This window comes from Capsicum annuum, chromosome 8 (assembly GCF_002878395.1).
Source record: "Capsicum annuum cultivar UCD-10X-F1 chromosome 8, UCD10Xv1.1, whole genome shotgun sequence".
Lineage (NCBI taxonomy): Eukaryota > Viridiplantae > Streptophyta > Magnoliopsida > Solanales > Solanaceae > Capsicum > Capsicum annuum.
The window spans coordinates 89503737-89510217 of record NC_061118.1 but is presented as its reverse complement, the minus strand read 5'-3'; the positions used below and the strand labels follow the sequence as shown (position 1 = coordinate 89510217).

General features: G+C 34.5%; 1 pseudogene; it reads right to left on the bottom strand.

Moving 5' to 3' along the window:
- Nucleotides 1-2918: 2918 nt before the first annotated feature.
- On the bottom strand, nt 2919-6027 carry LOC107879072 (annotated as a pseudogene).
- Nucleotides 6028-6481: the final 454 nt, after the last annotated feature.

Genomic DNA, 6481 nt, shown 5'->3' with positions numbered 1-6481 from the left:
ATCGGGATACCAAAGTATATAACTTGTTTCGACCAACACTAGAACAAAGAGTAGTAACAGAAGTGGATGCCACATTCACTAGGGGCAGGAGAAGAAGATGAAGCCACAGGAATCTTATTTGCCCTATAGCAACCTTATTGATCGTACAATCCCTGAGCCGGTGGCCTACCTGGCCAAAGTTGAAGAACTTATCCCTTCCTTCTTCACAATAACCCTAATGAGGACGACCATAGAATCGACAAAGAGAACACAGAAAAATTGACTGACCTCTGCTCGCCTAAGATTGGGCAACCTATGCTCGAGAATTGTTACCACCTTGATGATGCCTATCTCCCAGTTGATAAGGAGCACTGGTCGAAAAGGAACATGAACTCCATTACTTCTTTTTCTGCCACTTGCCACTATCTCTACCTTAGTTAGATTGTACACCTCCCCGATCAAAAAACGTTCTCTGCTTTCCCTGCCTATCCCTAAACTCTGTCTGCTTCCTCTACTCATTCTTAACTTGTTGCATATGAACAGTCAACATCGAGATGTCTATATCTTTAATTAGAAAGGCAATCATGCTCTCCATAATCAAATCTCTATTCAACCTAGAAGTAAACTTCCTTATTCTCGACCTTATATTAGTCACCAAATTAGGATAATACCTTAATAGCTGATGGAACTTCAAAGCATATTCCTTTACTGACATTCTACCCTTCCTAAGGTTCACAAATACCTCCATCTTTGCTTCCCTTAACTCTTAAGGAAAGAACCAATCCATGAAGGCATTAAAAAAAGACTCTCATAGCCCTTCCTCTTCTAAATCACCTATATCCCTATCACACTCCTCATACCACTGACAATCAATATCCTTGAGTTGATAAGCTACAATGTTAACCCCCTCTACATTAGTAGCCTACATCACCCAAAAAATCTTTTCTATCTCATCCAAGAAGCCTTGTGGATCCTCTTTCATTTTTACCCCAGTAAAATTTGGAGGACCCATCTTGATAAATTGACTAACCTTTGTGGCCTTTGCAGACAAAGCACCAGTCACACCCCACTCAGCTTGAGCAGCAACTAATTGGGCAATGACATAAATAGACTGACAAAATTTTACGTTCGTCAAGTTACCCCAAGGGACCTGAGTAGAACTAGCCGGAATAGGAGAAACTCCACCACCATTAGACATAGAACCACAAGATCAAAGATGAACTCCAAAATTAGGACGTACCCCTTTAGTATAATCCCTAGATGGGACGAAAGAATTTCCTTGTGTCCAAGATCTCGAAGGTATGATCTGAAAGATGAACAAATAAGGATTAGAGGAGATTCCAGCATTGAGAACTCAAGATTGAAGATAAAATACCAAGAAAGTGAAACATTCCTAAATATCTTGTAGCCTCTCTCTTGTGAGTGTGGCACACTTCACACCCCTAAAAGTGACTCTACTCGACAAGGCTTTGTGGACTTTCCAGTTGACCAAGAACCTAGAGCTCTGATACCAATATGACACGACCCAACACTAGCCCTTGTCGTAATGGGCATCTTATGTCCAACCAAGTATGGAGTCAACCCACTGTTACCCAACCCAACCACCTATATCCAGCCTTAGATTGGATAAATTTCAAATATATAACAAGATAGTGTTACTATTCTCATCAAGACTCTGGGATAGGGTCACGACCATGACCAATCAAACAGTACCTCACTAACTGACCAATCATACCAAACCAAACAATAGACCATAAACCAAAGGGAATACCAAAACATAATATGAAAATCAATCCCAAATAGGAATATGATGGAACAACTATAATATCGTCCAATAATTTTAGTCCACTAGCTTATTACAATGCCAAAACACGACACCAATACTAATCCTGCCCATAACAACCCCCTCAAAATACCATAAAGACTCTATCCAAAAGGGTAAACAAATCTGGTTGTGACATGCCCCCAACTATAGCCAAAACCAATATCCAAAATAAAGGAAAAGTGTCTAAAGAAATCCATAACATGAAATGATGCCTTCTGAAAGGAAGGAAACTCACCACTTCAGTCCAAATATTGATATCGAATATGCAAGCAAAATAGGAGAAGTAGAATGGTTATTTCCTGCATAGTGTGGTTATATAGCCCTCAGTAGACGGGGTTAGTGAATGACCGCTAGCATGAATCTCAGGATAAGGATAAAATGATTCCCGTCATAAAACTAAGTAAAACCATCCATAATGAATACAAATTATTCATTATTCGGGTTAAGGGGACCTTTGGTTAAAAGTAATATCCATAGCCAAACTATTTTGGTTAAGGGGACCTTTGGTGCCCTTTCCATATACCATATTAAATCCACTTGGGAGAAACTCATGTTCTCAAAAAGCAAAACTATTTAGGGTGTGTTTGGTATGATGGAAAATGTTTTCCTGAAAAATGTTTTCATGGAAAATAAGTTGATTTTCTACTTATTTTCTCACGTTTGATTGGCGGGTGGAAAATATTTTTTGAAAAAATATTTTAAGGTGTTTGGTTGGTGAATAGAAAATATTTTTCTAAAAAATAATTTTAGCAGTTTGATTGGTGAGAGGAATAAATATTTTTTGAAAAATACTACTAAACAATTAACCATTATATCAAGAAACTCAACATTCTGTCGAAACTAATTTAAGCATAGCAAATAATATCAATATCGAGTATCAAAATATTACAAGATGCTAAAATTCAAGCAACTATTACTTACGTACTTTAAGTTTCCCAATCAATTCCTATAAATGCACAAAAGAGAGAAGTTTGGAAGTGAATACACGATACATTATCAAAAATAAAAGAAAAGAGAGAAGTTTGGAAGCAAATACACGATACATTATCAAAAACAAAAGCGTGCGAATAATAGTTTCTTCCAAATCCTATGAAGTTAAACCAACCAATAGGTGTCAATGTTGTTGTTGCTTGAATCGTTCCAACCACACCTTATGAAGATTTTTATTTTTGACCATGAATGCCTTAGCTAAAGTGTCTCTTTACTCCAAATAATAAAAAACATCACTGACGAACTCTTCATTATAACCTTCCATTGCCATAACTTCTTCATACAACTTTGTCACATCTAGACAACTATCAACCATTCTACCAATTGTCATTGCCTCTTCTCCAAACTTTATTGATATATCACCTATGACATCTTGCACCTCAAAAAAATATTTTTTGTTGTGACTTGCCTTGATTTGAGAAGCTTCGGTTACTTGCACATCCTTTTTGATGGATGGTCCTTTAAGGTCATTATCATTGTATTTCTCAGAAAAACTATCAAAATCTATATCTTCAAGTAATTTAGACAATCTCCCCTAGCCCAATCATTTCCACACTCAAGAGATATTTTGTCAAACATTTCAATTTTTTTATTGATGAACTTGTAATGATTAGGATGTACCTACAATACAAAGATTAGAGAAAATTTGGTGTCAAATTTATTTGGTTCTAATAGGTTAATGTAACATAAACAAATTGTTACAAGTACAATAACTAATTGTTAGTAACATATTAGTGTAATAAGACATAATGCAAAATGCAAATTGTTATGCCCATCAATCCTTCTGCTAAAGTAATTGTACAAGAGCGATTTTACCTAATGTACACACTCAAAGAATAGTAGTTGTGGTTTCCTTGGGTTCTAAAAACAAAGAAAAACCCTATTTTGTTCAACACTGCTGGAGCCATATCAAACGCGGTTTAACATATCAGATGTTCCCTAAATTCATAGAAGTTAGACAAATATAGGTAGCAGGAATAATTCTAGAAAATAGTATCAGTAGCAATGATTAGTTTCCAGCATGAAATCACATATCTAATCTAAAGACAAGCTTAAATAGAAGAGAAACAGAAGGAGTAAACGGCATGCAATTGGTCAAACCAGTATAAAGGCAGAAAACATCTAAGGTACCTACAATTTCAGTCAGATAGAAAGTGGAAGAAGAAGGCAGAGTATCTCTATAGAAATTGTTAAAGTGCTAGAGCCATCGGTCGATGGTAGAGAAGAAATAACCATTAGATATCTTCAAACGGCGACAATGATGATCGACTGTGACTCTAAGACAGTCTCTGAGATGAAGCTCCAGAGCCATATGATAACAAGGGATAGAAATGGGTTGATTCCCTAACTCTAACTTTGTATCACAATCAGGTTATCAATTTTGAGGCATACCTGAGAGACCATCTAAGACGACTTCTAAGAATTAACAAACCATCAGATCTAATGCTATAGTAGGAACTAAAAATTTAATTTCTTAATGATTGGCCAAAGAGTCATATACCCATTCTTTGCTAGCTTTTTAGCACATATTGTTGACACAACCCTCACAGGTTCTTTCTAAAAACTACCCTCCCATTCATACCAATGCTTAATCCATCTTGAGACTTTTCAACAATAATAATATTTGCATAATACTAAAGAATAGCATGATATAATGAGAACAACCTCTTCCCTAATATAATATAAACACTTTCATATGTTATAGGATACATATGATACAATAAATAAACACATTAGAAACCCCAATTATCATGCACATATACGTAGGATTATCAAGATATTCACAATCTAAGCTTTAACCTATCACAAATTTCACAAACACTGAGCAGAAAGTGGTATTAGGATCAAACAAAATATAAGTCATTTGGTTAACAATATCTTTGGTATTAAAAAAGCAACACTACTTCTTGGTTTCAAACCTAACATATCAATCAATTAGTTAAACAAAGTAATATACAGACATATTCTTGTTAACACATTATTGTATCTTAGAAGACAGCCTATTCTTGTTAAGACATCCTTTCATAACTAGCCAAGTTAAAAAAAAATATGAAACAATCATGGAAGATATCTTCATTTTGTGTTCTATTATGTTGTGTACTACAAATTTTATGTCACATACCGTTGTGGGCTGACCGTTTTACACGCATTCAATCTTTCAGGGAATTCAAGCTCAAGCATATGATTTGTTAGTAATAGTAATCACAACTTTAATAGTGGTTCTGCTGTCGAGGTTGTAAAAATATTTTTTATCTCATCTTATACGAAATACTAGATTAGCATCTCGAATATCATGGTGCAACATTAGGAATGCAGTCTTATATCTTTATCGCTAGTCGACCACGGAAGTTGCTGATTATTTTTCAAATTTTCAGCAATGCACAATATCAGTATATATGAAATAAAGTCTTTCTTGGTATTTCTCATCTTAATTTCGCAGTTGCTAAACCTATCTTATTTGAAATATGAAATTATTAAACTGGCTATGTAATTAGAAGTAAACGTGCACAGGTTAAGGCCAAGCCTAAACTCCTCCATCATGGATGGATTATACATGACAAGACTACACACCTCCTTGTCTAGAATATGAACAATTTGCTCAAATTTCTTATCTTTACAAAGCATCTGAGCAATTAAAGACCATGTAACCATATTCTTCTAAACCCCATTATAAATAATTAAACATTAATAACAACAACCCAGTCTTAACTAATTCTTACTAAGTAGTAAACATAACCATAAAAAACTGAAATGTACCAGTTCTAGGTAAAATATAACTAATCAAATTATTTAAAAAGGGTACCAGTTCAAGGTAAAACAAAGAAAAAAAAGCAAGGAAATAATCGCTTGCTCACCACGCTGAAATGTACACACAATTTCATTCAACGAAATAAAGTAATAGAACTACCAATCATTAAAAAAATAAATTAGTAACAGGTAAAGCAAAGCATATTTTACGTGAATATGGACCGCATAGACTTCAGGACTAGCCGTAATCATCTTCAAGTTGTCATCCCATCCAAGACCACTTTTTTTAGTAGAGTTTGGATTGTACTCCAAGTGTTTCTTATTATTTTAAGATGATTCTCCACATGCTTAGATGAACAATCCATTCCTAGTTGTTCGTTAATGGCATTCAAAACACGATTAAATGAACCAGCCTTAAACTGATTCGTTAATTTATTTCCTTGCTTTACTTCATCATCTAGAATCTCTAACATCAAATATTCCATTGGTTTTGACCACCTAAACTGATTCTCTTCTTTGTTTCCCCATGATTTATTGTTACAAGTCAAGAAACTACGTGAACAATTCATACTCAACAGAACACAAATATAAATTAGCAGAAACCTGTGAACTCTATATATACCAAAGAAAAAGAGCAGTAAAAAGAACATTCAAAGCTAATAGAAAAAAATAATGAGATGTAGAAGTATTTCTTTCATATAGGATCTACCCAATTACTACAAAAAGACAAAGAAATAAGAAAATATCAAAAGCAAAAATAAGCAGCATTATCTATTTAGCTATCAAAGTTTTTTAATACACTAAATTCCCTCATTCCTTCTCCTATCATAATTTGTAAACATGGCATGAGCAATTGCATCACTTTTTTATGACCATTGTCTAGCTTCTTCATGCCTTTTTCTTTGTGTTTGATAGCTTTGAATTCCTGGAGAATTTTGA